General features: G+C 34.5%; 1 protein-coding gene across 1 annotated transcript in view; it reads right to left on the reverse strand.

Annotated features, from left to right (window-relative positions):
* Positions 1–25,942, reverse strand: part of LOC133326680 (arylphorin subunit C223-like) — a 144,279-nt gene that overhangs the window by 5,565 nt on the left and 112,772 nt on the right. The gene's annotated exons all lie outside the window — the stretch shown is intronic.

The following is a 25,942-nucleotide window of genomic DNA, read 5'->3' on the forward strand; positions in this document are numbered from 1 at the left end:
ACCAGTAAACGTGGACCTACATACATAAAATTTTGCATGAACATTTGGTACCCAAAAAGAACACTCTGTGCCAAATTATAGCCAATTTGGTTGTAAAATGTGTCTAATAGACAAAAAATACCTTAAATCGGGATATATGGTTATATAGGGGCTATATCAAAACTTGGACCCAGGGACCCCATGTTGGATTTTTATATTTGCTTTGACATTAGAAACATGTGTGCAAAATTTTGGCCGCCTATGTCAAGTGGTTCGGCAGTTAATGAGTTTATACCCAATTTTTGGGTAAAAACTCGGGTATTTACCCAAGTATTTACCCACGTCTTTAAAGTATCGTAAAACTATCCATTCTAAATCGATTTGATAACAGAAACCCGGAAATAGGGTGTAAGATGTTGTATTACCGAGTCAATATAGTAAATACCCAAATAAATACCCGCAAATGGGCATTTACCCGGTATTTACCCTCCCCTTGGGTATTTACCCGGTAAATACCCGGTAAATACCATCTCTACCCATTATATGATATGTAATTGATGGACAAGTGATATAGTCATGGTTTCATAAGTGAAACTTGAATTCGAGTTGCGATCTTATCTCAACACTTAAAGGATTATACACACTCATTTTTTTCTCTCGAAAAAGTGATTTTACGATTGGCGGACACGACAACTCAAAAACTATAGCATGGTTTTTGGCCGTAAATAGGCGATATTCCAAAAAATAATTTTTATAAAAAAAAATAATATTTAATTAGGTCCGTTATTTTGGTAATTTTAGTTAATAATCCTAGTTTATACCACAGCCAAAATTACAAGTCATTAACCGGTTGAAACTCTTTGAAGTATGAAATCGAGGATGGGTGGGGGTCTCATTAACTCTTTCGCTTAAGGGCAATATTTTTTATGTGTATAATAATTTTAAAAAGCATATGGAGATCTGATTATTCGTTTTCGAGCTAAAGTAGGCACGTCTGATGGTTTTATCTTACTTTGGATACTCAAATCTCAGCCAATTGAATATTTTTGCATCGAGTTTTTTTTTTAATTTAAATTTCTCAAATTTCTGTCAAAACCAAACAGTGGTTTTTTGTTCCAAATCATCAGGTTAATGCGGTGCAACAGAAAAATGTTCCAAAATCTTCCCAAATTTCGATATAAAGAAAATCTGGCATATAACTTCCATACAACCTATATCAAAATTATTATTACTCTGCATTAAATCCTTTACTAAAAATATATTCCATGGCAATTCCACCACCAACTGTAGTCAATTCTCCAACCACCACCACCACACCACTTTTGTATACCACAAAACATTGAGTATTACTTCAATCTTTTGTTGCATTAACATTTTACCATTATGTTATGGTCGATTTTCCCTCAATACCTACACAAAAAATGGACTTGTTCTCATTGTTGTTGTTGTATGAGCAAATATAGTGATACTACTTCCACAAGATGCAATATGGTCACCCAACTATACAATACGCATTCTAGATTCGCAATAGAATGAAAAAAGACTGGCTGCAAAATTGTGTTGTTTTGTGATGCCTTAAGTAGGTATTGCTTCAAAATGTTAACAGCAGAAAAAAAAACTAAAACTACGTGAGTCATATAACAATGAACAGTGGGTGGAATTAAGTAACAAAATAGACACGTGAAGTTAATGCCTAAAAATGTTTATACGTAACTACATATCTAGTCTTGAAATGGGACAATCCTTTTTTGATATGTTATATCAATGAAATCATAAAATTAAAAAAAAAATCGTTCTACAGTGTCGATAAAAAAATCGAAGTCATTTTTGGAGTATTGCCCCTAAATTTTCGATAGACTGTTCCGCTATACTTGCATCCCTCCATATATTGCACGGAGCACAATCATGGACGACAGACAACGTCATCATCATTATTGACTTAAACATTTTTACAAAACAAATAGAAAATAACAAAGCTGGCTGGCAAAAACAACAACAACAGCAAAAAATAATGCAACAATGAATGCTAAATAAAACACATTTTCTTTTTTCTCCCGTTTTATTTATTTAGTTTGTTGTTGTTTTGCTTTTTTTTGGGAAAAACTAATGTTGTTGCCATGTTGTTTGGTTTTGTATTTAATACGCATGCGTCTGCGATACATAAATGTGAACATAACCCAGATGGAGGAAGGAAGAATGAAAACAAAAAACAACCCCATATTTTCTACCCACCCAATTGTGGTGGCAGCTGTCGCACAACACTACTCACTCACAATTTCTATGTTTTGGGCACTTTGAGTTGGTGTATACAGCAGCAGCAACAACAACAAGTACTGCATCATCATGTGAACTATTGTGGCATAATGGTGCATTCATCTTGCTCTCGGTAACTTGAGTTTGTGCACGCCGTGGATGCTTGTCCAACATGGAGTGCAAAAACAAAGCAAAAAAATAAATAAAATACACAATTCAACAACGTGCAACATCTGTTGTATATGAATTTAAGCAAGTAAAGAAATTGCAAAGCAAAAAACTGAAAGAAAGAAAATAAAATAAAAACCCTAACCATGATGGTTGCTTATTTGTTGCTGATGCAATAGCAACAACATTAAACTTGCCACCATAGCACGTGATATTCATTTGCACACAGAAGACAATCTCCAGTAGTTTTTTGTTGTTGTTTTTGTTGCATTTACAAAATCCTATGCAACTTTTCGTGTTATACTTGAAGTAAAGTAAAAGGAAACTAGGAAGTAAAGGATCTAAGTTGAATGGGACCGACTAGATGATACCCTACACCATTTTTGTTATGTTGGGCCTAGAATGATGTTTGTTATATACATCATTCTATGCCAAATTCAGTACGCTATGCCAAATTTCGTGCAATTCGAAAGATATATAGGGAGTCTGGTGCCCCATTTACCTTAAATCGGACGAAAACATATATATGGGAGCTATATCTAAATCTGACCCGATTTTCTCAAAACTTGACACACGTCATTCTAGACTCAATTCAGTACACTATGCAAAATTTCCCGTAAATCGGAGGATATATAGGGACTTTGGTGCCCTATTTACCTTAAATCGGATGAAAATATATATGGGAGCTATATCTAAACCTGAACCTTTTTTTCAATAGGGTTCGTCCTTGGGCCAATAAGTGACTTGTGCCAAATTTCATCCAAATCGGATCATAAATGCGACCTGTACTTTGTTTACAGACGGACAGACATGCATAAATCGACTCAGAAAGTAATTCTATGCATATTCTCAAAAGGAACCATGTGTCTATCTCGTTTCCTTTTGACTATTACAAACATATGCACAAAGACATAATACCCTGTACCACCGTGTAGTGAAGGGTATAAAAAACGAACGTCATTTTGGACTTAATATGGAGGTGTATGCAAAATTTCGTGTTGTACAAATGTGGGCTCTCTGTTGCTGTCATTTATACGACATCCAGCAAATATATATATGGAAGTAACAATCTGAACCGATTTGATATAAATTAAGAATGGAGCAAGTTATTCTTAATACTGTGTTACAAAATCGAGGTGGTGGAAAATTTCTTCGAAGATAGGAAAGGACGGTCCACTCCATCTGATACCACCATCCCCACAACATGGTTTAAATTTTGCTGAAAATTAATTTCAAAGGGGACGGAACCTACGTTTGCACAACCTTATAGTTTAAACTATGGGTCTTAAATGTCCACTCCTTCTGTTATCACCATTTGAAGAATTTGTAAAGCTCGAATGAAGTAAACGAAATATCCAATTTCATCATCCCAACTTGAGAAATCGTATTATTTTTACCAGAACTAGATTAAGACTGTGATGGGGTCAATCCCTCCACTCTTTCTGATACCACCCCCTAAAAAGTATTAAAATTTTGTAAATCCATCAATTGCATTGAGTATCCAATGTGATTAAAAATTTGTAAATCAAAATACTCTGACTAGGCCTTGATCAAGATGGAAAATGAGACTCATCGGTCCACCTCTCTTGGTATCTCTCCTACAACTTACTTACTTAGCTGGCTTGTGACAGAACTTTCGTTCCATAAGCCGAGCTTAGAAAAGATTTCCAGGCGCGTCGGTCTATGGAGCAAATTTTCCAATTTGAAAGACGCTTTTTGGCGATGTTGTCTTCGACTTGATCTTTCCAACGAATTCTTGGCCATCCCCTTCTGCGTGAACCATCAGCTGGTTCGCTTTTATATGCCTTCTGGACTGGGACATCTTCATAAATTCTCACAACATGACCAGGCCAACGCAGTCTCTGCAGCTCAATACGTCTAACAATGTCGATGTCCGAGATTAGCTGGTACAACTCATGATGACGGCGGTATTCACCGTAAACGCAGATCGGCCCATAGATCTTTCGGAGAATTTTTCTCTCAAACACTCCAAGAGCTGTCTCATCTGCTTGCGTAAGTACCCATGCTTCAGATCATACAGCACGGGTAGTATCAGCGTCTTATAGAGTGTGAGTTTGGTCTGGTGGGGTGGCTTTGCCTTTGAGTTGTTTGCTCAGACCATAGTAGCATCGGTTGTCCATCACTATCCATCTCCGAATTTGAAAACTGATGTCATTCGTTTTATTTATCGCGGTACCAAGGTATATAAAATCTTTGACAACCTCGAAGCTGTAGTTCTCAAGTTCCACAGTTGGCCCGAGTCTACTGGACGTCTTGCGAGTTGATACCATCAGCTTGGTCTTCTCGCCGTTTACTGTCTGACCCACTTTGGCACACACCTTCTCAATTTGTTCAAAGGTGGCTTTTACCGCTCTCAATGTTCGACCCATTATGTCGATCTCATCGGCGTAGGCGAGTAACATGTTTTGTTTGGTGTACAGAGTGTCATTTCTGTTCAATTTTGCCTCTCGTATGACCTTTTCCAGCAGGATGTTAAAAATATCACACGACAAACTATCACCTTGTCTGAATCCTCGTTCGGTATTAAAAGGCTTCGAGAGGCCATTTCCGACTTTAACTGCTGATCTTGTGCCTGTTAAAGTTTTCCTGCATAGCCGAATTAATTTTGCAGAAAGACCAAACGCAGACATGGCTTTATACACCTCTGAACGGATAGGGCTGTCGAATGCGGCTTTATAATCGACGAATAGATGGAATGTGTCGATGTGTTGTTCGTGTGTTTTTTCCAGGATTTGGCGCAGAGTGATAATCTGGTCAATGGTGGATTTTCCAGGTCTGAAGCCACATTGGTATGGTCCAATAATGTCATTGACCATTGGCTTCAGTCGTTCACACAGTACGCTGGATAGCACTTAATATGCGATGAGAAGGAGACTTATCCCTCTATAGTTGGCACTTATCGTCTTGTCTCCTTTTTTTTGCACAGGACACAGGATGCTGAGGTTCCAATCATTGGGCATGTATTCTTCTAGCCAAATTGTACTAATCAGCTGGTGCATGCCGCTTTCCAGCATCTGACCACCAGTCTTGTATAGTTCGGCTTGTAACCCATCGGCACCTACTGCTTTATTATTCTTCATCCGATTGATTGCTATTCTGACTTCATCTTGGCTAGGTGGTATACACTCTATACCGTGCTCCTTCCAGATCCTCAGCACGCTGTCTGCATCTGTCACCAGGTTTCCTTCTTTATCTCTACAGGAGGATGAGCCTGCACCAAAGCCTTCGGTTTGGTGTTTTACCCGTTGGTAGAATTTTCGGACTTCATTCTGACTCCTGTCTCTCCTACAAAGTGTCAAAAAATTTGGAAATATCTGATTTAATCTGTTAAGTGCCTATTTTTACCAGACCTACATATTTACCAAACGCAGATCTGGTACATCCAATATTTTGAAAACTTGTAAATTGTATACGAAGCGAAAGAAGTATCCGATTCTGTAAAAACATATATTATGAACCGAATGATCCATCCAGATTGTTTTAATCCAAGAATATCTTAATATTCATATTAACCATATATTTAGTGTAACTATCGGATATAAAGGTCCAACATCTCGGGTGGCACCTCCACAAAAATCAGTATTAGTGTAAACTACATACGATATGTCATAGGCTGATTGTATATATCTGGACTTGTTGCATAGCCTATAACAAACAAATCAAAGTATCATGGCCATTTTCCATTACCAGTATAATTTGCTATGAGCGACTCAACATTATTTACGTTCTCAAAAACAATGAGGGACAAATTTTAAAATTCAAATATGTTTTCTAATCCTTATCATTGAAAAATATCAACATCTTTTTTTCATTGAAATAAACGTTCTTCTATTACCATAGATGTTATCTGTAGTTGTATTTATTATTTCCTTGTTCTCGAGCAAACCGTGCAACTGGGAAGCCAGCATTTAATTCAACCTACGTAAATGCAACTATTCGTTGTGCATAATGTGGTAATCCAAAGAGTTCATATTTAACGCCAACAATTCAACAACATGTTGTTGCAACAAATAGACGATGCTAGGCAATTAGGGTATGTGTTAAGTATATCGTGGTCATATGTATGGTGGGGAGCTGCAGCATTCGTTGCTTGAAGAACTCATGTATTAGATTATGCTTCTTAACAAATAAGCACATTTTGTTTTGTTTTCTACAATAGTTCTGATATCGTTCGGTATCGTACACAGAAACAAAATGTTAATGAATATTTTCATAAATTCATGTATAGTTAACTTTTTCCATATTTTGCATGTACTTCGCTTTAAATACAAATACAAATTCTTATAATCATGATAAATCCACGATTTCTCCAAAAAATGTAAACAATTCATTAATATCACAATTATTTTACTAATATCCTCTACTTTACCACTATTTGGGCTCATTTGCCCTCCCTCTCCCAAAATCAAATGTATTTCGCCCAAGTAAAAAAACACCACAACCAAAACTCATTGCTCGGCTGTTTTTTTCCTTCTCCGCCTCTCCCCTTACATATTTGACTACTGCTCAGTCAAGTGTGACTTGGTTTGCATTCCATTGCTTGTTTATTTCAGACACACATTGGTGTTGCAAAATTCGCATATGTATTTTCCAAATTTTTTCGATACGAACTAGCACAAACGAATGTTTAACATTGTATGTTGTTGTTCTAACGTCGTAGAACACTCTTCTCTCTCTCTCTCTGACAAGAAACCCGTTTAAAAAATTGTATGAATTGCATTCATAAAATTCAGAAATCCCGACATTGGCAACACTTTCTGAACACTATTCATATAATATACGAATTATTTTTGCTCTGTGTAGTACAACGTTTTATATAGCGTCCACGACGATAGTATCTGTTCACAACGTAATGTATAAACGCTAATGGTATTGGCGCTTTGCTAGGATACGATGCATGAAGTAATCAAATGAATTCCACGAAAAAATTAACACCGTACATGGGGCGAACACGATTCCTAAGCGGATATTTATATTTATGCTCTGTGCAACATATGCAAATATTGCAAAAAATATATTTTTGCATGGCGCTTCTAAGAAAAAGACGATCATTTCTTTTATAAACTATTCTTCAGTAATAGTAAAAAGTTCCAAAAAAAAATTAAACACAACTGAAAATATACGAAACTTTTTTTATTGGCTCAAGGACAAAACCTAATGAAATTGTTTATAATCGATCCAGATTTACATATATAATTTACTCATACTTTTTGTACACCCCACACCCAAAGTTATTTTTTTTTTGATTAGGAAGTAATTTAGGGCCTCGATTTAATCTCTACTGTAAAAAAACTGGACCCAGGAAAAATTAAACAGAAAACTGAAAAGTGACCAACAGGAGACTCATTTTACCAGAACAACACTAGGCCACACACATCTTCAGTGACTCGCCAGAAGCTTCGGGAGCAAGGTTGGAAAGTTGTAATGCATCCGTCATATAGTTTGGCATCAAGCGGTTATCATCTTTTTCTCACCAGAAGCATCGGGAGCTTTGTTGGAAAGTTTTAATGCATCCGTCATATAGTTCGGCACCAAGCGATTATCGTCTTTTTCTTGCATTGCAATATTTCTTTAATGATAAAAATTGGTATCTAGGGAGGATTTTGAAAATCGACTACTAGAGTTTTTTTTTTTTTTTTGCAAATAGAGAGAAGGACTTCTATGAGAGAGGCATTCTGAAGTTACCTTTAAAATTGTAACAAATCATACAACAAAATGGTGCATATTTGACCCAAATCGGACATTCCGAACAAAATGGATTTTTTCCCCTCAACCTAATAGTTTCTCTCAATAATGTAATATTTTACTGGTGCCCAAAGTTCCCATATTTGAAATATTTCTCTCTATATGAAAATTGTTTCATTGCAAAAAAAAAAAAAAAATTCCGAATTTTTAAAGAATATTAAAACGTTCTTCATATCAGTCATATCTATAAAATATTCAAAATTTAAGCAAAACTGAAATAGAATTTCTCAAAACTAAAATAATTTTGTCGTAAACACTAACGTTATGACGTCAAAATGTTCCCTCCAGCTTTACTCCCCCATTGCATGTGAAAATGCTTTTATTTTTTTCATATCATTGAGAAAATGCATTTTCAGTTTCATCTTTCCACCATCTACACCTCACACACACTCACATACACATACACCCAACCAACCGCAATGTGTAATGTGGCAATTTGGTGTTCTTCCAAATTGTCGTTAAATGCTAAATTCGCATCATTTGCCACAAAAAGAAAACACCGCCACATTTAAGTACCTTAAATGTAATTTTCCTGCTTTGCATTTTGTGTGTTTGTGGGTTGGCAAGTTATGTTGTTGGTAGTAGTTTTGCTATTCTATGCACTTTTTCGCAGAAACAAACAACCAACCAACTACGATGCAAGTGTGAAAATGTGTCACCCAGATAATGCAATTCCGTCACAAAGTACAACAAATTCCGGATAAAAATGTAGCAAAAGTAGAAGAAGACGTAGATGACAACAAGAACAAAGAACGGAAAAGGAAGTAATTGTGACATTTTTTTTTTGCTTGCTACGTTGCATTCGTTCGTTCGTTCGTGATAGTTATTGTCGCTTTAGCTCGTACAAAGTGCCAAGCAAATGTATTTTCTACACCCATGGAAATTACGCATGATGTGAATTACCAAAGACAAGCGGCGGTGGCACAGGATCATGTTGTGCATTTATGAGTCAAGTGATGACACATTCGATGGATACATGTCACATACATTCGATGTGTTCGGTAGTGGCTGCTGCGGCTGATGCTGCTGCGTATATGGAACACTTTCATATTTATTTCCTGCTCTAGTTCACCTGAATTTGTTTGCCACATACGCTATTTCACTATGTCCATGGGAGTAGCAAATATATTTGCTGCTGCTGTCAATAATTCCAAGATGATGTTAAAGCTATTAAGGGCGGAAGGGAATACCCATCATATCATTTGACTTAACAGACATACATATATAACAATTGAATGAAATTTATCATGATGAACTCAATTTAATAGCTTTCATCATTTTATCATGTCACTTTACGTTTCAACACATATGCATATATATGTTGGTGTGTGTGTGTCGATCTCATCAGTTACCACAAATATAACATTTTCTGAGTTGTAAAATATAATGAGAAGAAGAAGACGAGAAATTGCCAGGTTTATACAATAACTTTAGCTATAAGAGAGGAAATACAAATGACTTTGGGAGTTTTATTTAATAGGTCTTAGTTTATGGACTGTATGTTTAGTGGAAAAAATTAGTACTTATGAAAAAAGTTTTTTTTTTACGAGAAATCGTTTTTATAACATCGTTAATTTTGGTATATAACATCGTTAATCTTTCGAATCCTTAACATCCATTATAGCTGGATATGCCAATGCATAGACCTACATTGAACATCTAATAATCTAGATAGCCAAATTATATACACTTCAGTTGTCTACCACAAATTATATACAAATTATAGCCAAATTGTATACACCTCAGTTGGCTAGCATGAATCCATTTGGTTATATGGTGGCTATATTAAAACTTTGGTTGATGTATCCCCTTTTTATACCCTCAGCCTTACGGCTAATGAGGGTATATGGGAAATTACAAAATTCTTTTAAAATTCCATTAAAAAAAATTTGAAAAATTTTTTTGCGAGCACATTTATGATTTTTGGTACATAGGTTAAGAAAAATATGCTGATTCGAAATATGTTCGCGTTCACAAATTCGGATGCTGCGCACAAAAGTTATAGCGGTTTTAAATCTTGTATTTCAAATATAAATTAAATGAATTCCTATTCGTTGAAATTCGCGAATTTCTTCACAAATGCTTAAACACCATTGTTTTCTTTACATACTAGTCAAATCACACTGAAATACGGTTTAATAGTCGCGAAAAACAAATAGAAACATGAAGATATCGGAAAATAAAATAAATTAATTCTTGAATTAAAACAAATGTTTTTTGGAATTTTCGATTTTTTAGTATGTTTAAGAGGATACGGTTTTGCCTTAATCTTCTAAAATATACGACGCTTTCTTTTGCAAATTCTTTTAGATAATTGTTAAATATCGGCAGATTCATCTGATAAGAGTTTCGACGCCATTAATGGCTAAATATATTGCACTTACAATACATAAAAATTATCAATATTGAAAAGCTTGCAATTCGCGAATTAGTTGAAATCAGTTGATGCGCATGCGATTTTCGTATAAACCGAATCAATGTCTTTCAATAATTATTAATTTTTCGATGTTTAATTTAGCGGTCAAAATGTGCCACTCGATGCACTTTACTATGCAAAAACCCTAAAAATGGCTAAAAATCACGCAACGTGCATACGATTTTTATGCGCATCCGATTTTAGTAATCTCCTATGAAAATACGCAAAAGGACACCTATTTTAAAAGGATCGGTTAAGAACCGCGGATGTGCCTCCACAATCAATTTTGGATAAAATATGCATATTATTCGCGTATCGATGTATTTTTGACCTATTTCCACACAGATTCGCGAATTTGACAATACAAGCATAAATGCATGTAAAATTAATTCGAAGAAAATCGCGATTATTTACGCGAATTTGTCAAAATAAGTTTTTGCAGTTTTTCCCACATTCAAGGTACCTATATCCGCCGTTTTATTAGACGGAATTCAACATGGATGGGCTCATTAGATCCGGCACGTAAAAAAACTAAAATCACGCGGGGTTCCACGGAATTTGAATGGACTTTCTTAATTTTAGACTCAAAAAATATGTTTTTTATAAAAATTTACGCACCAAATTTTCGTCTTTGAAACCCATTTGCAAAGAAGCTATAGTGAGCACATTCATGAGATATAGACTAAACGAAGCAGAATCACGAGTTCTACGATCCTATAATTAGTTTAGTCCATTATCTGGATGCGCATCCTAATTATAAGAAAAATTCAAAAAACACCGAAAATCCGGCTTCAAAATGTCAGCATCCATTTTGGGTGGATGCAGTGATTATATCGAAAAATCATACATTAGAACCATATTGTCCATGGGGTATTCTGCAACTTAGTCACTGATCACATGTGCGTGCATTGTGTAGTTTAGCCACAAATCGGGAACGAACACAAAAAAACTCGTTGGCTTCAACACATTTTTACCCATTTTTTTACATTACCAGCATCACAGCTTCCACGCAACTTATTATTTATTACCAAAATTTCAAGATTTTGACAAGAACACTTCATTTTATAGAATGGAATTTAAATTATATGCAATATGTTCATATTTCGCGAGTTATAACCTTGCAAACCTCAGCTTCAAGGAATTTAAAAGATTTTTGTAATTTCCCATATACACTTTGATACGGTGAAAATGTGCCTCATTGAAATATTGGTTTTAAACCCCATGTTTCTTTGGCCAAATCCGTTTCAGAAAATTTGGAATCGATTTAGCCATGTCCGTCCGTCCGACTGTTGTCCGTCTGTCTGACTGGCTGGCTGGTGCGCACGATAACTCTCGAAGGCAGCAACCGATTTCATTCAAACTTTGCACATCTTAATATTTCTTCCAAACTTAGTTTAAGTTCGAAGATGGGGAATATCGGTCCACTCCTTAGTAAATATTAGTAAATCCAATATCAGGCGAATGGGATGGTCGATTTTAACCAAACTTTGCACAACCTATATTCTTTACCAATAATAGAGAGTTTGAAGATGGGACCCATTGGTTCACTCCTTCTGGTACCTGCCCCACAAATGATAAAAATTTTCAGTATTTATAAATCCAATATCAGGCAAAGGGAATGTCCGATTTGAACCATACTTTGCACAACCCATTATTTTTACGAAATCTAGATCCAAAGATGGGTTCCATTGGTCCACTCCTTCTGGTACCTCCCTATGAATGTTTAACATTTTTAATATTTATAAATGCAATATCAGGCGAATGGAATGTCATATTTCAACCAAACCTTGCACAACCTATTATCTTTACCTACCCTATATCAAGTCCGAAGATGGGACCCAGTAGTCCACTCCTTCAGGTACCTTCCTCACAAATCGTCAACATTTTATAGAATGTTATCAACATTAAGTCCGAAACCTCTTTGATAAAAATATATTTCTTATATAAAGCTAATAATAAAATCTGTGTGTAATTCCGAAGACGTCTGCAAACCATAGGCTGGAGGTATATATCTGACGGCAACACCGACTGCATTTTTTTACTTGTTCAATATAATTTATAGAACAAAGAGTAGTATTTTTGAATTTGAGGAATTTCAGCTCTACATTAAGACTAGAAAGACTGAAAGAAAAGTAAAAATCATGTTTTATCATGTACAGTCGAAATTGTTTATAACGACGCCATTTACAACGACATAGTCAAAAGTCCTGAAAACGTGCTGTGTTTATTTTGATATCGTTAATTGCGTCATATCCCATAGAATTTTATAACGACTGTAAATAACAACATCCTTTACTTTATATATATTTTTTCAAAAATATATTTCCAAAAATTTCCTAAATTCAATTCTTATCAAAATGGCAATCCTATTGATATTGGTTTTTGCTCCCCCCCCAAACAATGATTGCTAGAAGTTCTTCAGTTGTACGCATTGCGCATTTTATTGGTTTTATGCTATGAAGTAACCACTTAAGGTTTCAAAATGAGTATATTTTGATGTGGTACGACATGGGTAGGACGGGGAGTGCTGTTGTTGGTATGAGCAAGGGAACACAACAAAAGTACTTTGCATCCATCCATCCATCGATGACGATAGATGATTGTATTTTTGCCGCTCTTTAGCATATTGTGGCTATTGTGTATCAAGTGTGTGGTACATTTTTATGAAAGCACATTTTCAATGTAGAATATGATGAAGAGCAAACGAAATTATGTACCTTTACAAATACATATATACACAATATGTATATACATATGTGCATGTTAACAAACATATATATATGTTGGTACTTGCAATGAATGTTTAAAAACGATAAAGGTTTTCAAATATGGTTTTAGCAATATATTGCTGCTAGCAATTACTATTATTATATTTAATTTTACTCTATAAATGTATAAGGAGGGTATTATGTTAAATATGGGGTATAGATAGATGTGGAAGGCACCGAATCCAATTCTTCGTATTGGCCGTTCAAACATGTTTTGGTTTGAGTCGATGCGTGGGATCTTGATTTTTCCCAATGTCTCGTTTTTTCTCGATATTTTTCGAGATTTCTCCGAAGACTTTAGGCAAAGTTAACCACACCCAAACATCCAATTCAGTCTCAAGTCACATTACGAGAAATTTATTGGTTCATCAAAAATGTTGGCCTTGATGACTATAGAATATGTAGATTTCAGACTTATGGGCCTGTCATTGTTAAATTTTGTATGCAGGGCCGATCCTGACCAAAGACAACATCTATTATTTTTGGTAATCATCGGTTAGATCAAAGGACCAGAAACATTATTTTTGTATTTTTGGTCGCTATAGAGTCCATAATTATGACTCGGACATCATGCAAAAGAAAATCTGACCAACGAATAAGTATGAATGTTTTCAGGATGATCGGTCAATATTTAGCGGATCAAATGGTCCAAGGGTTTCGTGTGAAAAATTACAAAATATGTATTCTAGAAAGAGATGGGTCGGACACCAAAGACCGTAAATTTCGCGCTGATGGCAGTGAACATTGGCATGAATTTTTCGGTATGAGTTCCCGCCGGGGACTTATGAACCGCAATTGTTGGAATGTTGGATGGTTAACTTTTAATCAGATATCGAAAATATGTTGAGGTTTGGGAAAGTTAAAGTGCAGCAATAGTTGTACGGGGTATCATATGTTTGGCTTCTTCTGAGTATACTTTTCCGCTTACTTGTTTTATATATTTTAAGGAAACCGAAGTACAATAAAATCTCGATAACATCGCTATCAATTGTCCCCATTCTCGGGGTCAACAATTTTTTTTATTTAATTCGAATCTACACTAATTCAAGAATGTCCCTACAAAATTTCAAGTATAAATCTCAAGAACTCTTGAAGATATAGCCGATTTATTGTGTCAACATCAAGTGACGGCTAAAGGGCTTCTCAAACTTTAAACTCTTTTGCTCTTTTGAATGGCGGGTACGATAACTCAAAAACTAATAACCCAATCGATTCCAATTTTTTACACGTTTCTCTGTGAGTGTACAGCTATCGTATGAACTAGGATAAAGCCAATCGGCGAAGATCTTCCTTATTATTTAACTTGGTTTTTGGTCAAAAGGTCCACCATTTGCTAAATTTTAGAGCGAAGTCAATAATCCTAGTTCATACGCGAGCCAGACATGTACTCTTTCTAACACCGTTGGAATTTTCACATTCCGATGTTCCCGTGAGGAGTTATCATTCCCTTTAATGCCTTATATATCGTTAGTTATGTCGGCAGAAATCATTATTAAGAAAGCCGAAGGATCCTTAATAAATTATATTTTATTGTTCTTTAATACTTTTCGAACCTACACCAACCTCGTAATATCAACTAATAATAATAATAATTTTTCATGCCCTGAAATGACAATTTAATCACGATGATTAAATTATTATTATTATCATCAACATCATCATCGTCGTCGTTATTCAGTTCTTCATTCAAGCGTTCATTTAGTCTGTCATTCGTGCATTTATTTGTTCACTGCTGCACACACACTCGTTCTATAATCTAATGTTGCCGTTGTGCAACATATGATAGTGACACATAGAGTATTAAGTGGCATTCGAGTTCAGAAATTTAATCATCTGTGGGGATTCAGATTCAGCAGTTGGTATAGCTGCTGCTGTTGCTGCTATTAGCGCTGCTAGAAGAGTGATTGCCACTTTTGCTGCTGCAGTTGCTGCTGTTAAAATTAAATGCAACTTTACATGACACGAATGACAATAGCAGTAGCTGATGATGCACCAGAACAGAATGACAGCATCATTAGCAGCTGCAACATTTTTTGCGGGGTGTTCGTCATTATTTTCAAATTTATTTTTTTTTTGTGCCAAAATATATATTTTACAGTAGTTGTGTTAATGTTGCTAACTCTAAATTTCATGATAATTTCATTTAAATTTTCTGTCAATAAGTGACAATTTACATTTTCATCAATGGCATATTTTTATTTGAAATTGCAATGATTTTCCTTTGGCATAGACACACACATGTACATTGCATTCAGTTAGCGTAATGTATTTTTGGAATTCAATTCAATCGTTTATCAATTAAAATGATACGATGTGAATATCGTTGTAAGTGATTTTCATTTTTCCAGAGAAACTTATATATTATTTGACCGAAATAAATACACATGTTTAGGAAAATGGTTGCAATGCAAATAATTAAGTTATACGCTCGGCTGAACATATAAAATTGACAAACAAATAATTTATAAAATAAGTATATGAAAATATGCAGTGTGGTTTTGGTTCCACGAAATAGTAATAAACAAAATATTTTTTGTTTCTCAATTTCTATAGGAAATTTTCAATATAATATTTGAGAAATTACAAAATTAGAATGTTCATTAAAAACTAAAAATATATAGTGAAATACTACTATAGTAGACTTACAGTGCTGCTCAAAATATTTGCAACTAGAACTGCAGTGCAATAAAATGAGGTTAATTATAATATGTTGTTGTTATTTTCCCAAGAATATAAATTAATGTGTTTTGGCCTGCATTTTAAAAAATGAGATCCTCATGTTGCCCTGAATGTTACTCCAATCCATGTCATGAAGATGTGCAGAAGTCATTAAATGACGTGATTATGCTTTCGAATACTAACAAAAAATTGAAACTTTTTTCAATATCGGCGACATATAGCACAAGTTGCAAATGTTTTGAGCACAGAAAAACATGTTCTTTTACGTTATTTTGTAAATTTAGAACAAATTCTTGTTGGTATAAAATTAATAAGGAATATTTTTGGTTTTAACACTTTGTTTCAATTTTTTTGGTTTCAATAAAATTAGGGGTTCTGTCCCGGAGATGACTTGGTTGCAAATGTTTTAGGGCATATATAAAATGTAGCGTCAGAATTTCTATGAGAAGATTTTAATAAAATATGGAATTCATATTATTCATAAAAACTAAAAATGTTTAGAAATTTAAATATTTATCAGAGACTTGTATATGGGCAATATTGGCAATTTTTTAACATAGCTGAAGCGGAGGTTCACTCCTTTATAACTCGGGAATTACTTAAGTATATTAAAAAATTGAATAGTTCTGGGTTAATTGATCTGTCGTTGCAAACTTTTCTCGATATTAACTTCCAAACTTTACTTGGGTGGAAGCTGTGTCTACTTTAATGTAAAAAATATGTAAAAACACGTTGAGGCGAACCAGTTTAATTTCACGGTCTTCGTGTCAAAGTAAAACTAGGAGAGTACAAAGTGAGGACTACGTCTCCTATGTATCATTTTTCAAAATTTTAACTGCATCTACCTTTAAATGATGCTGACATTTTGAAGCTCGATTTTGAGTGTTTTTTTAATTTTACTTCTAGCTTTAATACGCAAACAGGAATTTCTAAAAATCGATTATAAGATTATTGTAGTCGCGAATCTGCGTAATTTGATATGTATTTTGTGTATGTAGTATGCACAGCTTCAGAGTAATACTCATCCGAAGGTGCGAATTTTGTGCGATCAAATTTCTAAAAAACCTATTTTTCGGGCCAAATTTTTAGATTTGTCAACTGAATGATATGGGTACCCGCGATCAATGAGGTTTTTTACGTTTCGGATGATATAAAATCTTCTTCGTAGAAATCCATCTACTAGAACGGCGGGAACTAGCCTTCCAAAAACACGAAATTTGGCAAAAAATGTTTTTGAAAATATCGCGGATTTATTTGCGTTTTCTGTGTATCATTTCCGCTTCAATAAATGACCTCATACGGATTTTGATCTTTTTCGAAAAAAGAACTTTAAAAACTTCAGCCGAAAGAGAGATGTGCCCAATTTATCTCAATGGTGTGAGCTGACACATCCACGGTTCTTAATGGACCACATTGAAATCGGTATAGGTCGATGTATTTTTTTTAGGGTGCACATCGAAATCGGATGCGCTTCAATGGCATATGGAGGTTTTGGAAATTATTCGCGTTTTACGAGTTTGTGGGTACTTCAATGCAACATGTAGTACATCTTGGCCGTCAAATGAAATTTCGCAAAATATACATCGATTGGAAGATAAACTTCAGTACTTCATGGAAACTGCATGTGCATCAAATGACTATAAGGATCACGCGATTAAGATGCAATTTAAAATGTATATTTCATAATATAGTTACATTTTAAGATGTATTCCTATTTATAGAACCCCAAGATTTTTCGGAAAGGTCTTGATGTAATCCGCAAGGCGTGTACATATACACAAAAAGTGATTATTTTTATATATGTCAATTTTTCGGCGAAATTCGGGTAAAATAGAAAAATAACCCCAATATTTTTTCCTGACATTTCTGGTATAAAATTAAAAAAATAAATATAATGACATTTTTTTCTTCGAACCAAAAACAAATATTTTCCCTCAATATCTTGTTTTGTTTTCGCTGTAATTGACAAACCACTACGCAGACTTATGTGATTTTGATATCATTTGATTCATCATAGATTATGTAGATAATTATAAATTGATAATTTTAGGCTTTCGGAGTCAGAACATTTTCCTCTATATCTGTACCAAAAATCATTGATGTACCACGAAAACAAAAAAACCGATTTTTTGAAAATGGAATATTAATTTGTCTTTCAATAGTGTTTGCGGGTTATTTCGGATCTCGCCACTGATCCTCATCAGTTGCCTTAGTTTTTTGTTGGGATATTCCTCCCATTAGCAAAGGGCTAAAAACTTTTTTTGTATTTCTGGTCGCTAAAGAGTCCATAATTATGACTCAAACATCATGGAGAAAAAAATCTGACCAACGAATAAGTATGGATGCAAAGGGACCAAGAGTTTTGTCTGAAAAATGTACATCCACCATATTCATTATGACTCAAACATCATGGAGAAAAAAATCTGACCAACGAATAAGTATGGATGCAAAGGGACCAAGAGTTTTGTCTGAAAAATGTACATCCACCATATTCACCAAATCTCACATCGACCGATTTTCATTTTTTCAAGCATTTAGAGCTGTTTTTAAGAGTTTATTAATTCTAAAGACACGGAGGCATCAACGCTTTAAAATCTTGTTGGGAGAAGTGTATTGAAGCAAATGGAGCATACTTTGATTGAATATTCAGATTTTGAAGAAATATAAACAGTTTTATACAATCACTTAAGAATCCGACATTTCATACACACCAACCTAATATTTTTACGTAGCAAAAATATTTTTGTTGATTTTTAAAACTAAAAATTTACTTTAATGTACTTTCAGCATTATATTTGCTTTGTTTAATACATTTTAAAGATATTATTATATTTTTCATTTTTCTTTTAAGTATTTTAATATAAATAATATTTTTCATTTTCACCAAGATTTCAAAATTATCTTTATACACAAATATTTTTTATTTTTTATTCAAATAAATCATTATAAATATATTTTATCTATTAAATGCCATGGAAAATATAAATGTAAAATAAATGACTTTAATTTGAAAATTTATATTACGACCGAGACGTGCAATTCATATATTTCTAGAATAGAACACAAAGTAATAAATAAAACACAACCGGCATTTTATCAAAATCGTCAGATATTCATCACAAAAAAAAAAAAAAAAAAAAAAAAAAAAAACAAAAATAAAAAACAAAAAAAACAGAAATAAATTCTAACTTAGAAGTACACTTCTCACATTTTTTCTTTCTTCATTTCTTTAATGTTTTTTTGTTATTATTATCCTTTTTGCATCGGTTTGATTTATAACTATTAATAAATATTAAATGACCTAGCAAAATTATATACGAATAACGTTTTGAATGCTAAAAATATTCTCAAATTTATAAAACATTTTGTTGGCTAGCATGTTTAGCGTACCAGCTTTGTTATCTTAAACGAATCCTAAGCAAATATTCATTAACATGATTTCCGGTACCAAGTTTCTCTCACGCACACTGTGTTTGTGTGTTTGCATGTGTATGTTGTTTGATGCCTTCCATATCGACATAGTCATACAACATTTGGCGTTTTGTTATTCCTGCCGATGCTGTTTCCGTCTTCTACGTTAATATTTCATATCCGTTGTTGTTGTTGCTGTTGTTATCACAGATTTATATCCCATGATATTCCGGTTGTCTTGTGGTTGCCCAACAACAAAGGTGTTCCTGTTGTTCTTGTTGCAATTTGTAGAAAACGTGAATATTTATAGTAGCTTATACATATTTGTTCTGAGGAATAATTTAAGAAAATATTATTTGAAAATTTGTTAATAAAAAGGTTTAGCATTTAATATGTTTTTAAGAAATTTATAAATGTGTTGAGTTTTATTAAAACCGGTTAAGACTTCGTTCTTGGGTTTTAAGTATATATTTTCGTCTGACTTCAATTAAATAATGTAAAAAATATGCTACGTATTTCTATTTCCCGATGCTCAAACCCGGTAAAAAACTCGGATTTATTATCTGATAATAATCTCGTTAGCGATCCGCATATGTAACCTGCATAAAAGGTTAGCACAGTTTATCAAAAATTTTTTCAGAGCACCTCAACATTTCTTAATGTACAATTTATTGGAAATTTATTAGTGTTCATTGGTATACGGGTTCCTGAGCAAGGATCGGGTAAAAGTGAAAAAGGATTGATTAATTGTCTTATGAGTGTAAAATCTTATGAGTGTAATTTTGCAGAATATAGATTACGTTTCAAGAAAATAAGGACGAAAAAGAATAATAAGGACTCAAGGTAAAACGAGGACATTTTATATAAAAAATGTCCTTATTCGACTTTACTGTAGACATGTCACTTCAAAAATATGATATATCTCAAAAAGTTCCCGGAAGAAAATTCATCACTATCAAAAACTCAACTTTATGCGAATTTTTCCTTCACGATTTTTAATATAATCGCCAAGGCTTTCTTCCCCATAAAGTTTTTATTTATTTTTTATTTTTTTTGTCCGCAATTTTTTGAATATACATACAATGATGATGGACATTGTATGTATATTCAAAAAATAATTGGACTCTCACAAGTTTTTTCTTCACTTTTGTATTTTAACTATTTTGAATTTCTTTATTAAGTTTAGAATTTTATCTTGATTTGATTTTTTTTCTAAACACATTTCTGTTGTCTGTCTCAAAATTTTCAATCAAGTAAAAAACATGCTCATCCTCCATCTATCACCAGCCTTATCACGTGTAGAGTGGTAACATTGCCGCAAAATAATGCAGACAACAAGAACACCGCAGTAACGGTTGGAGAGGGAATGAAAGAGGGGAGCAGTTTAATTTTTTGCTGACGACAATAACAGCCGCACCACCACCACGTAATAACACCAAATGATAAATGCAAACCGATAAATCTTTGTGGAAATGTAGACAGATATACACGCACAGACACACAAACACACATACACTCAGTGTATCCTGTAAGCCACTAGATGGAAACTTGGCATTGAAGACAGACACACACACATAAGAAGTGTAAGGAGTTTGTCGATATGTAGCCTTCAAGTTCCATGGTTTTTACGCTAAACATTTAATTTTTGTTTCCGAGGGTTGCACGACGAGGGAGAAAGACGTTGGATGAGTGTAGTCTCAGTTTATGGCAACCAACCTTGCAAATCGGTTTAGACGGGTATTTGAGCCATTACCAACACTTGTGTAGATATCGATTAAGCATGTTTTGCCACAACAGGAGTAAAATTTTCTGCCTCTCGCACTGTCGTTGTTTTGGTGGCATCACGTTGTTTTTGTTTTGTTTTCTCATTTTTTTCACAGATCTCCACATTTTCCATTTGTCTCCAGTTCCTGCTGATTTTCAGTTGTTTTTCTTAATGTCTATCTCTGCACGTGGGCTTATAAGTCTTCTTTTCGAATCATCATCATCATCATCGGTGGCACATAACCGACTTTGAAGCTGAACCACTTAAGGATAGCGAAAAGCTTGTAACACAGCCAGCCAGGCAGGCAGTCGTCGTCCATCGTTGGCAGAGCCTTTGGGTAGAGTAAGAAAATCTCATAACGACAACTATATGTCAGGAGAAATCAGTTGAAATGTTTCGAACAACTGACAAACTAGAGAAGACAGAAAATCTATTGAAAGAACTGTACAAATGAAGTAAGATTGTTTTCTTTTTTTGTTCCACTCGTCTCTTCTCCTCCCTTTGCTTTGCAGAATAATTCAACGACAACAATTCGAACGAGGAAAAACTCTCCGATTAGTTGCAAAAGGTTGGGAAATATTTTACTATTTGTTTGCAATTTTTTCCAATAGTATTTGCGGTTTCAACGACAAATATGTAAGGCTTAGTCCATAAAGATGATAGAATGGAAAGAGAGCTAGAAAAAATAGAATAAAACTGAAATGTAATTCTATCTCGTGTTTTTGATTTTTCCCTCTTCTTCAATTACTGTCCTTTCGTTATGGCTGATTTGGTGATAGATTAACTGTTTTTGTATTGAGAAAATTGTCTACTACTTGAATGTTGTTAATGAAATTCTATAGAAGTCAAATGGATTGGATGTACTGATAGAAGCGTACCTTTTTCTTTGCTATTTGAATTAAAAAGAAAGTACCTACAAGAGAAAAAAAACATGTTTTTTGCTTCATTTAAGAAAGGTGTCAATTGTTGTCAAGTTGACAGTGTCTGAGTGCCATGTGGTTCTTTTCTAGTTAAATTAGTTCACACGCCTTTAATTTACGTTTGCAAAATTCCGAAGATGTTCGGATGCTGTTTGTTGCGTTATGTTAGGTTTTCCGATTTTCCATCTCATCTTGACTTATTATTACAAAACCAAAATTGCCTAAAAATTACACATACCAGAACGTTATTTTCTCTGCTGACAAAAATTCATATATATAATAAATTAAATTTTTAGTCGAAAAAATCGAATTTTGAACAAGTTTGACAAAATCGAAAGATCGAAATAACTCTCTAAATTTTAAAATGAAATAAGTTCCCAAATATAGCTGTTTTTATTTAATGTATACGTATTTATTCGGTTGAGCTTGTTGTTCATATCAACACTTGTTTGATATATTGTATTTAGCATATAAATCGAAATAATTTGGAAAATACATATGCGAATTTTGCATACCAAAATGCCGACCAATGCAGAGGTAAGAGGGTATGAAATTAAGAAACAATGAAATCCAAAAATAGTCAAAACCGAGTGGGTAGAAAGTCGGCGGTTGGCATCATAAACAGTAGTCAAAAAATGGTTGCAAAACTAAAAAGCACCAAGTAAGGAGAGGCGCAGAACGATATCAAAACAAAACACAACCGATCAATGACTTTTGACAACCAACAGTCTCCATAACGGCGGTGTTGTTTTTTCCTGGGAGTAATAAATTTGTTTTTCATAAAGAGAAAGAAAGAGAGAGAGAGAGAGAGAGAGAAAGAAAAAGCGCAAATAGGGTAATAGTTGTGATATTAATGAAATGTTTACATTTTTTGGAAAAAGAAGTGGCGTTCTCATGATTATAAGAATTTTTACTTTTACATTTAAAGAAACATGTTCAATGTGGAAAAAAAATACTAGGAATGAAATTATAAAAAATATTCATTAAAATTGTTTCTCATTCTAACCCTTGCTTACCAACTGAAAAATTTGCAATACAAATTTAAAAAATGTATAAGGCTAACCATTCAAGATTTTTTTAATTGCCATTATATGTAACTTGAATGCAAAATATCGCAATTCAAAGAAAATCCACTTTGAACTGAACTCATAATTTGCTTGCCCCCTGTAATTGATACTGCAGCTGATGATGGATATAACCATAATTGCAGCCTGTGGCGTGGTTGTCACTTCTCATTATGGCATAGTACTCAACATTCAACTATCAATGGATGAAATTAAAAATTCTTTACAATTTTAAAACATTGCCGAAACATGGAAATCCAAATGAGAATTGATGACGATGATAATAAGTTGTGTGCGCGTATGTACGTGTGTGTGTGAGTGCGTGGGCGATATAATACTTATACGAAGCAAAATCATCAGCGATGCAACCCAACTGGCATATCCGTACCGGACACACAGACCAACGACAACAACGAAGATGAAGGGTAAAGTGACAGCAGCAATCTCTTGCTTGGATTATGTAGAAAATTTTAAGTGGCATCCAGCTATGCGCCACTGTATCGCCAGGTCAAATATGTATTTTGCAATGCATACAGCATAAGCATTTCGCCGTGTGTCGTCCGGTAAACAGAATACTACATACCCAGTTGTCTATCTTCAGGCTGGGGCCAACAATCATTGCGCCTGGGTTGCTTCACAACCTTCCGTTTGTCGCGATGTCCATCAGTTGTTGCAAGCATCAACGTTGATTGCTTGCTAGCGAGTTGCCACTTGCATATAAAACAATAATAAACGTTAATCGGAAAGTTGTTGTGTACAACGCATAATGGAGCTGGGGTTTGGGGACGGGGGGAAATTGCTGCTACTGTAATCTAAAGTCATCGGAAACAGTGTACAATGTGTAGTGGCTAGTTGGATGGTTGGTGGCTTGTTGCAACAAATGCTGCAATTGATTGCAAATGAGGGTAAATTTCATGCACAATATGCTTTTTTCGGTGATCGCCTTCACATCTGCTTTTTTTGTACAAAAGAGGGATAGATAGTATGAGAGAGTGAGAGGGAAAGCGAACCACCACAGCAAAAGGTGGTGGCAGAAAACTTTTCTTGTAAAGCAAAAAACTTGAATATGGCAAACTAAGCTGGGAGTGCTAATGACAGCCATCAAACGGTTTACAGACCCCAGTAGACACTTGACCGGGAGATAGATGGACATTAACGGGCCAAAAGTACCACAAGGGAAATTATTTAAACTCACAGCAAATGTTCTACTTGGCAAATGGCGTAGCCGAGAAGTAAGTAAGACAAAATGATGCGACAACTTGTCTGTGTCTTATTCCCCGGTTAAAGTTGCTCAACCCCTGAGCTTAAGGCAAACGGCAAACGGAAAATGCCAGACAAAGAAGTCCACAAAGATAGTCCTATTTATGTGATTACCAGTTGTGTATGTGGAAGGGGTGCAGGTGGGGGTGGTAAGTTATACCTACAGAGAAGGGTAACAGTAGTCGACATTGTCTTTGTGTCTGCTACTACTAACGTTGCTATTATGCCATATGACACTGAATTTCCCTGAGGTATAATGCTGTGATGTGTATGCTCGAGCTCTCACTGCCTGCTCCGACAAATAACTTCATCATATAAATACTACATGTAATATTGTGCTTTTGTTTTTCGAAGCTGCAACTGGGATGTCACATGACCGATCCACAGACCAATGTGTCGCTTCGTCGTTTCATGCTTCAAAACTGCACTCACTCGTCTCTAATGGTTTTAATTGAAATGGCGTTAAACAAATAATGACATTGAAAACTGCATGCAGGATTATTTAAAGGACATATGTCTCTCCATTATGATTTACTCGCTCGCTGAGCTCTTCTTTTGTGGTGCGGTTTTTGTGGTTGGCATCTTGCGATGCGAACCTTCACAAAGTAAATAATTGCGTCTCCTTTCAATTTAAGTAGCTTTTTAAAGTTTTGCAATGTTTTTCGTTTGCTCAATTTCATTTCATGCTCGTTTTCTCCTCTGTCGTCTTTCTTTTGTTCGTTCCATCGAAATTGCTCCACAGAAAAGTTTTTTTTTCCTTCATTCTTTTGTTTTGTCGTTTTTGAACCCTCTGTTATTAATGTCCGTTTGTCTTAGAATGCCATATGCTGTGTGCATGTTCGGTGAAAAAAAGGGGCAGCCATTCAAACAAAAAAGTTCCAAGACTATACCCACAAACTTTTTGATGCTGTTGTTTTACTTAGTTTTTTTTTTCATCTCTGACCGGGATAATAGTGTGATTAGCTCTAAATGAAGTCTATTATGGCTTTTAATTGGGTTTATGACATGCTTAGCAAAACGAATGGAAAAGATGAGGAAAAAACTTAAATAACTTTATTACTGGCTCAAGCTTGAGAACATCAACAATATAGTGGAGAAAATATGTTGAGAAGTTTTTCCTGAAATTACAGTCATTTTAGCCAACGCTACACATTTTTTGTTTTTGTAATTTTCATTTAAGTAAATTTAAAGGAATTAAAGAATTGAAAGTATTTCATACATTTACAGTTTGCAAGCGACATTTGAAAATTAGTTCGGGTTGAAGCATTAATTGAAATTTATGTGTAATATTTTTAAAAACGAAAAGCTGCATAACTTTTAACAAAACAGCCAAAGTGGTTGGCTTTGGCTTGATTGGGTATTTTTTTTTTCAAAATATATGTTATCTTGTATTAACATATGGAGTCGCGAAGGATCGTTGCATGTTCATGTATTTAAGTTGTATGAATGTTTCGCATGCAGCTAATTTTGTATGGATCCTCTTTTGGACGGAG

This window comes from Musca vetustissima, unplaced genomic scaffold (assembly GCF_032173495.1).
Source record: "Musca vetustissima isolate MV318-11 ecotype Yass unplaced genomic scaffold, APGP_CSIRO_Mvet_v1 utg66135, whole genome shotgun sequence".
In the NCBI taxonomy this organism is placed as follows: domain Eukaryota; kingdom Metazoa; phylum Arthropoda; class Insecta; order Diptera; family Muscidae; genus Musca; species Musca vetustissima.